The sequence below is a fragment of the Phyllobates terribilis genome, unplaced genomic scaffold, assembly GCF_046119375.1.
Source record: "Phyllobates terribilis strain yellow unplaced genomic scaffold, ASM4611937v1 Scaffold_11__3_contigs__length_659146591, whole genome shotgun sequence".
NCBI lineage: Eukaryota > Metazoa > Chordata > Amphibia > Anura > Dendrobatidae > Phyllobates > Phyllobates terribilis.
Window position 1 is genome coordinate 440,753,168 of NW_027362771.1, and position 16,051 is coordinate 440,769,218.

A 16,051-nucleotide genomic window follows, 5' to 3' on the forward strand; every position below is an offset into this window, starting at 1 on the left:
CTTACAAGGACCGCCCCCTTGTATAGTAGCTCAGAGGTTCCGCCTCCCAGACCCGTTACAGATAGCACGGGCTACCTGGAGATTTTGGCCAAGAACCTCCGCTCCTCCATCAAGGATCTTAAGATGGGTCGTAATTTCATCTTCCAACAAGACAACGACCCAAAGCACACAGCCAAGAAAACCAAGGCCTGGTTCAAGAGGGAAAAAGTCAAGGTGTTGGAGTGGCCTAGTCAGTCTCCTGACCTTAACCCAATTGAAAACTTGTGGAAGGAGCTCAAGAATAAAGTCCACATGAGACACCCAAAGAACCTAGATAACTTGGAGAAGATCTGCATGGAGGAGTGGGCCAAGATAACTCCACAGACCTGTGCCGGCCTGATCAGGTCTTATAAAAGACGATTATTAGCTGTAATTGCAAACAAGGGTTATTCCACAAAATATTAAACATAGGGGTTGTATAATAATTGACCCACACTTTTATGTTTAAAATTTAATAAAATTCAACTGAGCAACATAACTTTTTGGTTTGTAAGATTTATGCTTCTGTTCATAAAACCTACTCTCGTTTGCAGTTTGAAGGCTCTAACTTATTTGCATCTTATCAAACCAGCTAAATCTGCAGGGGGTTGAATACTACTTGTAGGCACTGTATATAACCATATGTCGCCTTCCTTATACTGTCTCCCAAAAACTGTCCCTCTCCATACTGTCTCCAAAATGCTTCCCCCTATTTATACTTCCTCCTCCTTCCACATTTCTCCCCCTTTTTGCAATTTGTCCCCCTTACTGCCCTGTCATACTAACACCATCACACCAAAATTATAGTCTTCTGTGTCTTCAGCTCCTACGGAGAGGTTATCTTAATGCCATCTTTGGCATCTCTGGAGCACAGCTGTGATGTCAGCAGTAAAAAGGTCTTCATAATTGCTGTCATATTTATCTGCTGCTCTTCCGTACTGATAGGACTGGGATTGTGGATTAAGTACGTGCGCGACTCCATTGTGACGACTCTGGGAATCGATTCTGCTTACTTCCTGCACGTCTGCTTGTTCTGCATCGCAACAGGAGTTATTATGATTGTCCTTGGATTTTTGGGTTGTTGCAAAGCCCTCAAGAAGAGACATTTCTTTCTTTTAACCTCATCAAAATCATGCCGCTGCACAATGTGGCGGAGGGGGATGAGTGCTTCTTCTCTGTTGTACAAGTGTGTACATGTCTACAAGAGTCAGTTTGCAGGAATCGGCGTCTACCTGTTCTCTGACCCAGCAGTCAGTGTAACATCCGACTCAGAGAACTGGCCGAATTCCACTTTTGGCAGAGGTGGCAAAAGGTCATCCTGGGAAGCATCTGAAGACGGTACCTGAGGCGAGATGCTCGCTCCTTTATTGGGGGACTCCTGACTCTAGCGACAGACAATGTCAGGGGACCGAGGGATATGGCTGATCATTTAGTTTTCTCTAGAGATAATTCACTGAATGATCATTCTGTCAGAGGGTCTCTGACTGAGATCATGGATAAGGGGGCTGAGCATTCCTGTGTATGTAACTATACACACTCTGGTAAGATTTTTACCAGTAAAAGAAAGCAAAAATTATGTAGCTGCCTGTTAGGCGTCGGTCTGTGGCTGGATTCGAAATGGGTCCAGGACCTTCTGTGGTCTCCCATTTCAGTCCAGACGGGGCTGATGCTGCTCAGCATCGCCATCAGCCCCAACGCCTAGCTGGTCCACGAGACGTACAGATTGTCTCCAGTGTATTGGTACCTAGCAATGTTAAGCATAGGTTGCAGAGGGAGACAGGGTGCATGGAATCTAAGTCCAGGATTCATCGCACTGAGCATGCCCGTGACCTGGCGGATCTCCAGTGTATTGGTACCTAGCAATGTTAAGCATAGGTTGCAGAGGGAGACAGGGTGCATGGAATCTAAGTTCAGGATTCATCGCACTGAGCTGACCCGGTGACCTGGCACCGCCTGATTGGTCCACGGGTGGCGTCACGAATGGCGCGTCGGGGTGGGCAGGGCTTAGTCTTTAAAAGGCCCGCCCACAAACATGGCGGCGCGCTCTGATCATTTGAGCAAGCGATGCTGTTGTGTGGACAACTGTGTTCCACGTGCTCCCTAGCTGTTCACTCCGTGACCTGCCGATGCCAGAGTTCGCTCGGCTGATTAGCACAGGTCGCTTAGGCAGGCTTAGATGTGCTTAGGCAGGCTTAGATGTGCATAGGCAGGTAGCTTCGTCTGGCAGCCTGGCTCAGCCAAAGGGGTCATCTATCACCCCGAGCAGCCTGCAGATGTCCTGTTCACGGCTATCGCCTGTCAGCCACGTGGAGTTGTGCCCTTCAGTCCGGTAGCACGCCGGCTGCAGGCACGTGTACCCGTTGGCGTAGTCACACATGCATCCTAGCGCCGCCACTGTAGTCCCTGTGCTGTAACAGGACTACAGATAGTTTTTCTCTGCCTGCAGCTAACGGAGATAGTGCGAATTGCTATACCCGTTCCAGTGTGCAGAAACACGGAAGGGTTTACATTTAAGTTGGTTGCTTCCCTTTCCACCCGGAAAGTGTTCGGCAGCAGTCCACCAGGCTGCATCGCGGACCCCGGGGTCTGTTGCGTTCCATTATATTAAAGTTGTCTGGAACCGCCCTCCTAACACTGCCTATATCAATGGATCAGTGTAAATCTATATATGAATCACACTCATACAGTACATACCTATATATAAAATATACGGGTAGAATATGCCCATGTATAATGCACACCTGTGTCTATTTCAATTGTATACACAGTATATATTTATATATGTGGGTATGTATTGTGCCTGTGTATTTATATACAATAGGTACATTATTAGGGGCTTTGTGAGGTTTTTTTTTTTTTGCTTCAATGGTTAACGAATGTTACATCACATGAAAGCCTTGTGTGTCTAACATAAGTTTTCAAAATCTTGTGTTTGTAGCTTATGGCAACAGTGATCTAGGCACGCGGGAAAACAAAATTATGGAGTTTAACGCGATATTCACAGCAAATGATGGTGATGGCGTCTGTGTTCTGGGATAAGGAGGGAGTGCTGCTATTGCACTACCTTCAAAATGGTTCTATCATCAATGCAAGGTATTACATTGAACTTTTAGAACAATTGAAGGCAGCTCTGAAGTCCAAAAGGTGCGGCATGCTGTCCAAAGGAATCTTGTTCCTGCAATACAACGCCTGCGCTCACACTGCACAAGCGACCACAGCAAAACTGGTTGAGCTAGACTTCCAGCTGGTTGACCACTCACCTTATTCACCAGATCACGCTCCCTTAGACTATCATGTTTCCAAACCTGAAGAAACACCTCAAGGGTACCAAATTTCACACCATTTCTAATGACATGGTTTCTACGGATGACTGGATGAGGAACAACCGAAATCCTTCTTTTTGCAAGGCTTACAGAACTCGGAATAACGATGTAAGCAGTGTGTTGAAATCAGTGGAGATTATGTTGAATAAATGTAAAGTTTCATCTTCCTATCTTGTTTCTTTCTGGGTAAAGCCAAAGACTTATCAGCAGGGCATAAAGTATATGCTTTACTCGGGGATGGGGTCAGTGGGTCAGTTCCAGCCTACATTTGTCAGAGTAGTAATGACAAGAGGCAGCCAGTCAGAGAACACAGGTAGTGATTTAGTGAAAGAATTCCCGAGTTTTGACCTCTCTGGTTGTGTTATGTGAGTTGAGAAACCTGATCCTGCACCAACCACAGAGTTCTGAGCTTTGGGATCACAGTCAGTAAATCACTGCTTGTAATCTCTTACTACAGCCAGCTGCCTCCTGTCAATTTGTTATTAACAATCTGACACATTCCTGGACATTGTTCACTATTTGTTCTGGGTGAAGTCATGGGGTCAGTGAAGTCAGTGAGATCCTGGACGGGCTGAAAGTATGTGCAAGGAGTCAGAGGCAATAGCATCACTGGCGACAAACAGGAGTAGCCGGGAGGAGGAGTTATGGATATGGGAGACACCACCACACTGAATTGTGTAAAGTAATGCAGCATTTGTCTGTGCTTAATTACACAGCTAAAATAAACTTTGTTTAAAATTGAAAAACACAGCACTAGAGATATGGGACAGTGCATTTATGATTCTGGGCACTAGCACTTGATCAAAGTACCTAGCGATCCCCTGAACTTCCCTAAACTGCTAGCAATGTTTTCTGCAGATATCGTCCCTTGTTCTGTCTCCATCTGAAGGGTGTGGACCCATTGATCTGTGGTTTCTGTCCAGCTTAAATAATTAACACACAAAGGAAGATGAAGTTGTGCTTGTGGCATGATGGTGGTTCTTGGCACCATGTCCACTGCTGGGTGGGGGAAACAATTACCCAGGGACAGCAGCATATGATATTTAAGGCAGGCTTGGCATCAGTAAGAATGGAAAAAGAGGTGTCGAGGAATGCATGATTGGTGCTACAAGCTGGGACTCAAAAAATAAGTTGGATATGCTGAAGACCTTGGAATGGTCTGGGAAGAACCACTCCCTGAAGGATGATACATTGCACAGCACATAGACTGCTCTGATCTAGGAACGCCATCTGTGGTATCAGTGAGAAATTGGTGGATGATGCGTTTCATAATAATTGTAGTGAACTGTGATGGTGTATGTGTCCATCTCCCCTTTTAGCCACCTATCTGGTTAGGTACAATGCAATCTTTAAGTAATGATGGATTAGGGCCCAAGAGAACAATGAACACATCTTCATTCCACATTTGCTAGGATAATTCCCCCCTTGACCTTGATGGTTTTATCAATTAAAATTTTATTTTTAGTTTTGACACTAACAGACTTTGATGTGTATGTTTCTACATAAAGAAATTCATGACAGAAAATGCAATGCCAGGCGGGTGGATATGTCAGGTGGATGAGTCAGAATTGTAAGTAATTTTGACAACATACAATAATAGAAATAAAAGGCGATACCAGGCAGGTGGATATGTCAGGTGGATGAGTCAGAATTATAAGTAATTTTGACAACATACAATAATAGAAATAAAAGTCGACTCCAGGCAGATGGATGTCAGGTGGATGAGTCGAAATTGTAAGTATTGTTGACAGAATACAATAAAAAAAATAAAATGCGATGCAAGGCAGGTGGATGTGTCAGGTGGATGAGTCAGAATTGTAAGTAATTCTGACAACATACAATTACAGAAACAAAACGCCACGCCAGGCAGGTGGATATATCAGTTGGATGAGTCGAAATTGTAGGTAATTTAGACAACATACAATAATAGAAATAAAAGATGAACAATTCAGATAACTTTTGGATTCAAGTTAAACTTAACTTAAGATAAAATTTAATATTAACATAATTTGTATCTCATATGTATACTGGAAAGAAAAGGAAGCTTAGAAGAAGTTTGTAGAGGATCCGTATGTAATGAGGATGGTGTCTGTTTGTATTAGGTCCGTTTTTTTGTTCACCCCTTTAAATGTATAGGTGAATCTTATCCAAAAAGTGATGAGGAAGATGCAAATAAAGCATCTTGCTTCATAAGTATGATGTAGGGGTACTAAACCCCGAGACGGTGAACATTTGCAAAAATTTTACTTAAATATACAAAGGATGCCAGTGGTGGCTGTAGACGGCATGCTGATGGCCAGCTGCCTGAACCAGAGCGGGAGACCAGAAATTGTGGACACTGATCTGGCTTGAGACGGCTGATGTTACTGGAAAGTGGTATCCATCCTGTCGTATCCTACTAATATTATAAATGCGAAAGTTTGTGAGTATGTATGTTTGTTACTCTTTCACGAAAAAACTACTGGACGGATTTGCATGAAACTTTACAGTAATATAGATTATACATCGGAATAACATATAGGCTACAATTTGTAATGATTTTATGTAATTTTGGTCGTAATATAACGATACATGTCAATTAAGTCGGAAAAAAATCTGGCCTCTGAGAGCTCTCTTATATACACACATACACAGGTGATATTTAAATGGCTGATTTACAGCAGTCAGAAGAGATTGATAATACAATAATTTGCCCATAGTGGATCATTGTATAGTGAGGTCACAGTTGCCGCCTGTCCACAGTCAGAATACAGGGGTGATCATATACTGTGGCCAGGTACAAGTGTGGCACACGGGGTTCACACACGACCCCCAGGGACTGACATTTCCTAGAAACTTTGGCAGCTGTCAGTCATGAGCTCACCCTAATACATTACACTCTGGAAACAGCTGAAGGGAGAAGGATAATTTAGGACATTTTCTCAGACTTAAAAAAAAAAAAACACAGAAAACAGCCCATATGTCAGGAACAGGTTACTAGGGAACTACACGTTCCAGCATGGCCTGCCTGCGCCCACAGCCCGCGGGGAGTGTGAGGCTTCCTCCTGCAGGTTGCCCGGGGGCACCGGGCCGTCATTGTCCTCACACAGGGGGTCCCCGCCGCCATTGTCCCTCCACATAACACCGTATAATAAAACATGCGCTCACCTGCGCCAGCTGCTGCAGCCGGGAAAGTTCCGAGCGCCTCACCTGGGCGGAGGGGAAGTGACTCACAGAGGGAGGGGCAGTAACCTGAGCGCGGCTCCATGGAGGATGCACACACTGCAGCCTGACAGCACCGGCAGCAGCGCTACACAAATGGCGTCCTCCCCTCCTGTGTGCAGCACAGCCCTGTGTGTGTGCAGCGCAGCATGTCACCCACAGCACCAGCAGGCTGCTCTCAGCTCCCACATAGCACTGGGAATGGTTGCTATGGGTAACCGCGCCACAGCTGCTCCTCATAGACCAGTCATATACAACTGATATCGTCTGTACAGCGATCGTAACATAACTAATTAGATTGTTTTAGTATTTTGTTTGAACTTTACTAAGTACCTATTTTGTAATTAGTACTTATAAAAATGCAGCGAAAGCGTAAGTCTAACATTTCGCAAATCTCTAATAAAGCCCGAGCTATGAAAATAATTGGACGTGATGAGACGTCTCAACAAGCCGAGCAACGAAGGCTTGAGCAGGCGGTGCGTTGTGCGGCACATAGAGCTGCCGAGACTCCAGAACAATCCCAAGCCCGACGTGAACGGAATGCGGAGTTTTGGGCATCTCAACGGGCTGCTGAAACTCAAGAACAGTCCCAAGCCCGACGTGAACAGCATGCGGACTATCTGGCGTCTCAACGGGCTGCTGAAATTCCAGAACAGTCCCAAGCTCGACGTCAGCAGCAAGCGACTTACATGGCGTCCCAAAGAGCCACTGAAACTTATGAAATGGCCGAATCTCGCAGACGCACTGTTGCTGAAAGGGCAGCACAGCGATGTCAAACATTTACAAGAAATACATGGATATTGTTTAATAAAGCTGCATTTGAGTATGACGAGACTCTTGATTATGAAACTCACAAGCTTATAAAAATAGAAGCAATGACCATAGATTGCAAATATTGCGGAGCTCTTAAGTGGAAAGAGGAAGCAGCAGGTATGTGTTGTTTGGGCGGGAAAGTAGCTCTTCCTTATATAGACGAGCCAGTTCAACCTTTAAAAGAGCGTTTCTCTAATGAAACTGATGAATCTCGCCTTTTTCTAAATAATATAAGAAAATACAACATGTGCTTTCATATGACGTCTTTTGGAGCAGATCAAATTGTCTCAATGCCAGGGTTTTGCCCGACCTTTACAATACAAGGACAAGTATACCACCGTATCGGTTCTTTAATTCTTACGTCCATTTCGCAACCACAATTTTTACAAGTTTATTTCATAGGTGACGAAGAAGAACAAATCAACAGGCGTACTGAGTGCGTGCAAAGCGTAGATAGAAACATAGTTAAAAAATTACGAGTACTTCACGACCACAACATTTTGGTGCATGAATATAAAACGGCTAGAGACAGAATGATCAATGACGATCATTTCAAAGTAGTGATTCACCCAGACCGTGTACCATGTGGTCAACATGAGAGACGATTCAATGCCCCTACTACAAATGAAATAGCTGCTGTAATAGTTAGTAGCGAACAAACTATGTCTCGGGACATCGTTGTGCAGCCGCGCGATGGCATGCTCACTAGGGTTCCCGATACACATAGATTCTATGACGCTCTCGAGTACCCAATAATATTTTGGAAAGGACAAGAGGGGTACAGCATTGATATTCCTCAGATAAATCCAATTACCAAACAAGCAATGCCAAGTAAAAAGGTGTCCTGCAAAGATTTTTATGCCTTTCACTTGATGGTCCGTCGCAGCGATTTTAATTTGATGCTTAAGTGTAGGCTCCTACTTCATCAGTTTCTGGTCAACATGTATGTAAAGATGGAAAGTGAGCGCTTAAGGTTCATTTCTTTAAATCAAAAAAAACTGCGCGCAGAAAATTATATTCACTTGCAAGATGCAGTAAGAAATGATGCAGATTTGGATCCAAATAACTTAGGTCAGATGGTGATTCTCCCGTCATCATTTGTAAATAGCCCGAGATACCTACACGAATACACACAAGATGAGTTCACATACGTACGTAATTATGGGAGGCCTGATTTATTTATTACAATGACTTGCAACCCCGCTTGGCCAGAAATCACCAAAGAGCTTATGGCTGGTCAAAATTCAACGGACAGACATGACTTAACAGCTCGAGTATTTAGAATAAAAGTACAGAAGTTGGTAGTTCTACTTACAAAAGGTAACATATTTGGTGATATGCAATGCTTCATGTACTCGATCGAGTGGCAAAAGCGAGGTTTGCCTCATGTGCACTTACTGCTGTGGTTAAAGGAAAAATTGCATCCGAACCAAATTGACGAAATCATATGTGCTGAGATACCAAACCCAGAAACCGATCAAAAGCTCTATGATACAGTGACAAAGAATATGATTCACGGGCCATGTGGTACATTCAATTCTTCATCGCCATGCATGAAGGAAGGAAAATGTGCCAAAAAATATCCGAGGAAGCTTTTAAAAGATACTCAAACCAATGACAAAGATTATCCTTTGTACAGGCGCAGAGCACCAGAGAATGGTGGACGCACGACGATTATAAAAACCCGTAGAGGAACACAGGAAATATTGGTGGACAATAGCTGGGTGGTCCCATATTCTCCACTCTTATCAAAAAATTTTAATTCTCATTTAAATGTAGAGTTCTGCAATACGGTACAGGCGATAAAATATATTTGTAAATATATTAATAAGGGTAGCGACCAGGCTATTTTTAACATCCGCCAACAAGGGAATGTTAACATTGACCCAAGAGATGAGGTGCAGACCTTTAGAACCGGCCGATATGTTAGTAGTAAAGAAGCAGCGTGGCGGATCTTAGGTCTGCCTCTGCACGAGAGACACCCAACCGTCACTCATCTCGCGATTCATTTACCCAATGGCGAGAGGGTTTACTTTACGGAAAATAATTTTAGAGAGAGATTAGAAGCACCACCTAAAACTACACTAACCGCATTTTTCCTGTTGTGCCAAAGTGATACGTTTGCAAAAACATTACTTTACATTGACGTGCCTCGCTACTATACTTGGAATGTGGCACGGAAGCAATGGAAACGTCGTTTACAAGGAACACCTATCGATGGCTGGCCAGGTGTGAAGGCAGGAGACGCTCTAGGTCGCATTTACACGGTGCACGTTAGCAATTTTGAATGTTATTGCTTGCGTATGCTGCTGAATGTAATAAGGGGTCCAACCAACTTCTCGGATTTAAAAACATTTGAAGGTCAAGAACTTGCAACTTTTCGGCAGGTGTGTGAGAAGATGGGGTTGTTGGAAGATGATAACCACTGGGATACCACCTTAGAAGAGGCCGTGCTATGTCGCTCCCCGGCGCAAATAAGAGAGTTGTTTGCCATATTGATATGCACTTGCGGTTTATCCAATCCTCTACAACTCTGGCACAAGTATAAAACTGCGTTATCAGAGGATATCATGCACAGATTTGAAAGAATGGATCACGTTAACGATGATCTCTGTTTCAATGAGGCGTTGGGGCTTATTGAGGACAAAATATTAATAATTTCTGGAAAGAAATTGTCCGATTTTGGTCTACCCTCACCGCGGCATAGAGGAGAGCTGTCGAACGAGTTGATAAAAGAGCTAAGCTATGATACCAACCAGTTAGACGCTCACGTTTGCGAAACTAAGCCACGTTTGCTACCTGATCAAAGAGAGATTTATCACAAAATAGTAGGACGAGTTGAGAATGGTGAAGGTGGACTTTTTTTCCTTGATGCCCCGGGTGGTACAGGATAAACTTTCTTGCTTAATTTACTTTTAGCAAAAATTCGCAGCGGTCATAACGTTGCATTAGCTGTGGCTTCCTCTGGAATTGCTGCAACATTGCTAAGCGGTGGACGGACGGCACATTCAGTCTTTAAATTACCTCTTAATCTGGTGAACGAAGAAACCCCATCGTGTAATATCAGCAAGAGCAGCGCCCGTGGCCTCCTGTTGCAACAGTGTAAACTAATCGTGTGGGACGAGTGCACAATGTAACACAAACGCGCCATCGAATCTCTTGATCGTTGTCTACAAGACTTACACAGTAAACAAACAATAATGGGTGGTGTGGTTGTTTTATTGGCTGGGGACTTTAGGCAAACTTTGCCTGTTATCGAGCGAGGCACTGCAGCAGACGAAATTAACGCATGTCTGAAATCCTCATATTTATGGACCAAAGTTGAAAAGCTGCACCTCACCACCAACATGCTTGTCCAGTTATTCAGTGATCTAGAGTCGGACGCGTACGCTGAGAAACTGCTCGAGATCGGTGAAGGTCGAATCGAAACTGACGAAGAACGTATGGTTCTATTCACTAACCAATTTTGTCATGTTGTGGATTCGGAAGACGCACTTATTGCTCAAGTTTTTCCAAATTTGCAACAAAACATCCACGATGAAAATTGGCTATGTGAAAGAACTATACTAGCACCAAGAAATGAAAATCAATAAAATTATCTTGGACCAAGTAACCAGCGATGTAACAACCTACAACTCCATCGACACAGTCATGTCATCTGAAGACTGTACGAGCTACCCCGTGGAGTTTCTTAACTCTTTGGAGCTATCTGGGGTCCCATCTCATAAGCTCGAATTAAAGGTCGGTATACCCGTTTTGTTAATGCGCAACTTGGACGCCCCGAGATTATGTAATGGCAATAGATTGCGAGTCACTGAACTAGGCAGGCACATTATAAAGGCCACAATTTTAACTGGAGAATGGAGAAGCTAAGGGTGAAAATATTCTTATACCACGCATCCCAATAATACCCAATAACTTACCCTTTAATTTCAAACGTTTGCAGTTCCCACTTAAAGTTGCATTTTCAATGACCATCAATAAATCGCAAGGGCAAACTTTGAAGGTAGCGGGGATACATTTAGGCACGCCCTGTTTTTCCCACGGTCAGCTATACATAGCTTGCTCACGTGTTTCTAAATCGCAAAATCTACATATTTTCGCTGAACGAAAGAAATCAAATAACATAGTTTACAGGAGTATATTGCAGTAAAAACACAGATAAATTACCTGCAGATGTCCATTATTCCAATTACATACTAATTCTTTACTAACACGAACAATATTAAACGCAAGTTTGTGATGAAATTTGATATGGATAATTTCAAGCCTGGGGAAGGACATAGGGCTACTTTTTATAAACACACCATACAGGCGAAGATTATATAAAACTGTAAACCTGATTGACTGACACACCTAGCGGTCAACGCACAGCCGAAACCACTGAACTTAGCATCTTGAAATTTGCAGATAGGTTCTATTATAGCTTAAATGAGCACTAAGAAAGGAATTTTGATAATTCCACCCTCAAGAGCTTCCCTCTTCATATTATAGGGGTTCAAAGATTGTATGGAATCCGTCAGTTTTGAAGTTAGACATCTGAAATTTTGGATGTAAAAGTAACTAAATAAGATTATTTTTTTTTACTATTAAGATTATTTTTTTTTACTATTAAAATGATCTGTCACGAAACTTAATGTGGCAGACCAAATTCCACGCGAGCGAAGCCGCGAGTAAAAGCTAGTAGTTTTATATATCGATCACCTCCCACATGATCCGCCCCTCGTATGTCGTGTGCCGAGCGTTGCTGGACGCCGTCTGCAATAATGTGCAGCAGCAGTATTGCGATACCTTGAGGGAGAACTCGCAAGCAGGAGTCCCCAGTGAAACTTATGGACTTTAACACCCGAGATGGATCTCCGGCTGCAGCAGTGTCTGCCCATTCAGCGTGCCTACAGCAGAGGACATCTTTGAGAAATATATCGACTTGGTGGATGGTGATGGAGGTGGCCCTGAAGTACAGCTTACAAAAAAAAATATGCAGTCTGTTCTTAGTTCATTAAGAGCTTCACTGCAGGAAGATTTGTGCGGCATGCATAAGGATTTAAAAGGGGATAGACTCTTTAGGACATCAAACGGCGCATAATGAAAAAAAAATGGCAGAATATGCTTCTTCACATAATGATTTAAAAGATGCTAATGTGGCTCTAGAAGAAGAGGTCAATTATGTTATATATTTGTGATTTCATCAAAAAAGCTTAGTTGTCCGGGATTCTCAGCGCACTTTTGACTTTGGATGCTGAGGATACCTGGAGGGAGTTCTCACAAAGTTCGGTTTAGTGGGTTGTACTAGATCTGCAATTTATACTCTAATCCTAGGGCAGTAACCATCTGGTTAGGAAAAATAAAAATGCAATCTCTTGGTAGTTGTTGGTGGATTATGGCCCAGGAGAACAATGAACACATTTTTACTCCACATTTGCCAGGACAATTCCCACCACCTTGATGGTTTTATCATTTAAAATTGTATTTTTTTTTTTTTTTTCTTTGACACTAAAAGAGTGTGACTGAAAATATAACTCCACGCTCGGCTCTTGAGCAAATGCCACACTTTTCGTTTGTGTAGGATGAAGGTTATGAATTGTAAGCAATTTCAACAACATACAATAATAGAAATAAAAGATGAACAATTTATAAAACTTTTGAATTCATGTTAAACTTAGGGTAAAACTTAATATGAAGATAATTTGTATTTCATATGTATACTGGAAAGAAAAAGAAGCTTAGAAGTTTGTAGCGCATCCATATGTAATACTAATGGTGTCTGTCTGTATTAGGTTTGTTTTTTTTGTTCATCCCTTGAAATTTAAAAGTGAATCTTATCCAAAAAGTTATGCGGTAGATGCAAATAATACTCAACCTTGAAACGGTGAACATTTGTAAAGGTTTTACTTAATAAATACACAAAGGATGCCAGTGGTGGGTGTAGACGGCATGTTTGTGGCGCCAGCTGCTTGAACCTCATCAGGAGCCTAGCGATTGAGGACTCTGAAGCGGCTTGAGACAGCTGATGTTACTGGATAGTGATCTGGTTCCTGCAATATAGTGCCATATAGCGATCACCTCCCACATGATCCCCTCCTCACGCGTGCCGTGCACCGAGTGGTGCTGGACGCTGAGAGCCATATTGTGCAGCCTAAGGGCCGTGATGCCGAATGAGAACTCGCAAGTCGAGTTAAAATTACGGACTTTTACATCTAAGATGCACCTCCGACTGGGGCAGTGTCTGCCCATTCAGCGCGCCTACAGCAAGGGACTTCTTTGAAATCAGTATCTGACTTTATGGATGGCGATGGAGGAGGGGGCGATGGAGGAGGGGGCGATGGAGGAGGGGGAGGTGGAGGTACCGCTCACAAAGTACTATGCAGTCTCTTACTTCATTAAGAGCTTCACTGCAAGAAGATTTGTGCAGCATGCATAAGGATTTAAAGGGGGATATAGACTCTTTAGGAGATCGCACAGTGCATATTCAAACAAAAACGGCAGAATATGCTTCTTCACATAATGATTTATTAGATATATGCTTCTTCACATAATGATTTAATAGATGCTAATGCGGCTCTAGAAGAAGAGGTAAATTATCTAAAAGGCAAGATTTGTGATTTAGAAGATAGATCCCGTCAAAATAAAGTATGGGTGAGGGGACTTTCGGCATCTATTCAAGACACGGCTCTGACCAACCACTTCTGCAAATTGCTGCAGTTGGTTCTCACTGAATCACAACTTCCAGAGTGATGATAGACAGGATTCATAGAATCCCAAAACCTAAAAAAACGTAATCCTGCGTTGCCACCGGACATTCTGACACAATTTCATTTCTAAAAAACTAATAAACCTTTCTTACATAAGTTAAGGAAAAAAACAAATTTGCTTGATAATTTTCAAAATATACTGTTTTTTCCAGTTTAGTCTATGTTGGCACTTTCTAGAAGAAAGGAATTTGTGAATGTAGCCAAAATTCTGAGAGACAATAATATTACATACAAATGGAGATTTCCTGTTAAAATAATTTTTTAGCCATATGTCTGCCAAACACCATCACCAGTAGAACACGTTACCTCTATTTCTGCAAATACAACTTCAATCAATGGTAATTAATAGAAAATGGACCCGGAATGGTCAAATAATTATTTTAGGAGGAAACACAGGAGTCCTGCTGCAGTATCAGGTTATAATGGGATTGGGAGCTTATATTAATATTAATCCACATGTATTATAAGCAAGCTCAGTACCAATTCCCTAGAAGGCAGTTACTGTAATTAATTATTGAGTTTTTTGGTTGGGTTTGTTTATTTTTTTTATTATGTGTTTCCGTCCTTTTGATATGTTTTTTTATATCAGGGGCATTGCTAGAGTCTTAAAAGATCGCACACAGTACAGATACCTCATGCGCAAGAAACACTAGAGATACTACACACACAACAGGAGAGGCTGCAGTACATGTGTAGCTCCTCAGCTCCTCCTGCTCACAGCAGCACTGTCTCAGCACCTCCCCCGCGCTCTCCGAGGCTACAGACAAGAGCAGAAGATGTGACTGTGTGGACTGGAGCTCCTTCCCTATTTCTCCCTGGGAGCACACACAGGTTGCTATGGCTGACCTTGCAGCTTGGTTACTATGCTGACACTCTCTCCCTCAGAGATGCGCCCAGAAGGAGGACAGGAGCACTGGCCAATCAGATCTTCTCGATTTTCTCACTCTTCTCAGTTGGATGCTCATTAACCAGTGTTTTTCTCCTGCTCGGCACACCCACTTTAAAATGATTTGCTCTTAAGTTGACTCCGACACAGTTCAATGCTCAGGAGATCCGGGGCTCTGAGCAAAACGTTCGGGGCTCTGAGCAAAACGTTCGGGGATCTGAGCAAAACGTTCGGGGATCTGAGCAAAACGTTCGGGGATCTGAGCAAAACGTTCGGGGATCTGAGCAAAACGTTCGGGGCAGGAGCCTCGGATCTTTCACGCTAGCGACACCCCTGTTCTATGTTATGTCATGAGTCTCAGCATAAATTTAGAGAATATAGATGTCCCTAGTTGAAATATGAGTATCCAGAGGTTATCTATTAATGTAAAGGTGTTGAATTCCCTTGTTAAAGGATCTATGGCTTGGAGAGAAATTATTAGATCTCAATGCGATATAGCATGCATATCAGAATCGCATTTAATGGAGAATGATAACCCAAGGATGAAAAAAATGTCAGTACATGACTCCATTGCGATTAAATAACTCAAGTATTTAGAGATCCTGGGGGAAGATTTATAATTTTAGTATGTTGTTGTCACAAGTGTCAGAGTTGACAGTCGTCCTGCACTTGGTGGCAGGAGATCTCTATGTTTGGCATTACAAACATATTCCTAGAGGCTAGCTGTCTCTAGAATCCAGCAGCTACCTCCCTCTGGCTGGTTATCTCCCTGGCCTGGGTGTATAAATACCTGGTGTGTCTGAGAGGGAGGTGCCGGCGATATTCATTACTACTTGCGAGGCTTTAGCAAGAGCAGTGCTTCGTCCTCTCTAGAGCTTGAGGCCGTGAGCACATTTGTTTGGCGTCGTCTAAAGCTAAGCAATCCTCCCGTTTGTCTACCCTTGTTGTCTATAGAGTTTAGTGGAGATCGAATAGTGCTCATCTTCTTTCTTCCCTAGCCTTTGCCATATGCCAGAGAAAGTCAGGGCAAGGCAGACGTGCGGTGATTGGTGAAGAAC

At 42.9% G+C, this 16,051-nt stretch overlaps 1 protein-coding gene across 2 annotated transcripts in view; it reads left to right on the plus strand.

The window, feature by feature from the left end:
- Positions 1 to 16,051, plus strand: part of LOC141166517 (uncharacterized) — a 136,700-nt gene that overhangs the window by 99,868 nt on the left and 20,781 nt on the right. The window lies entirely within an intron of this gene.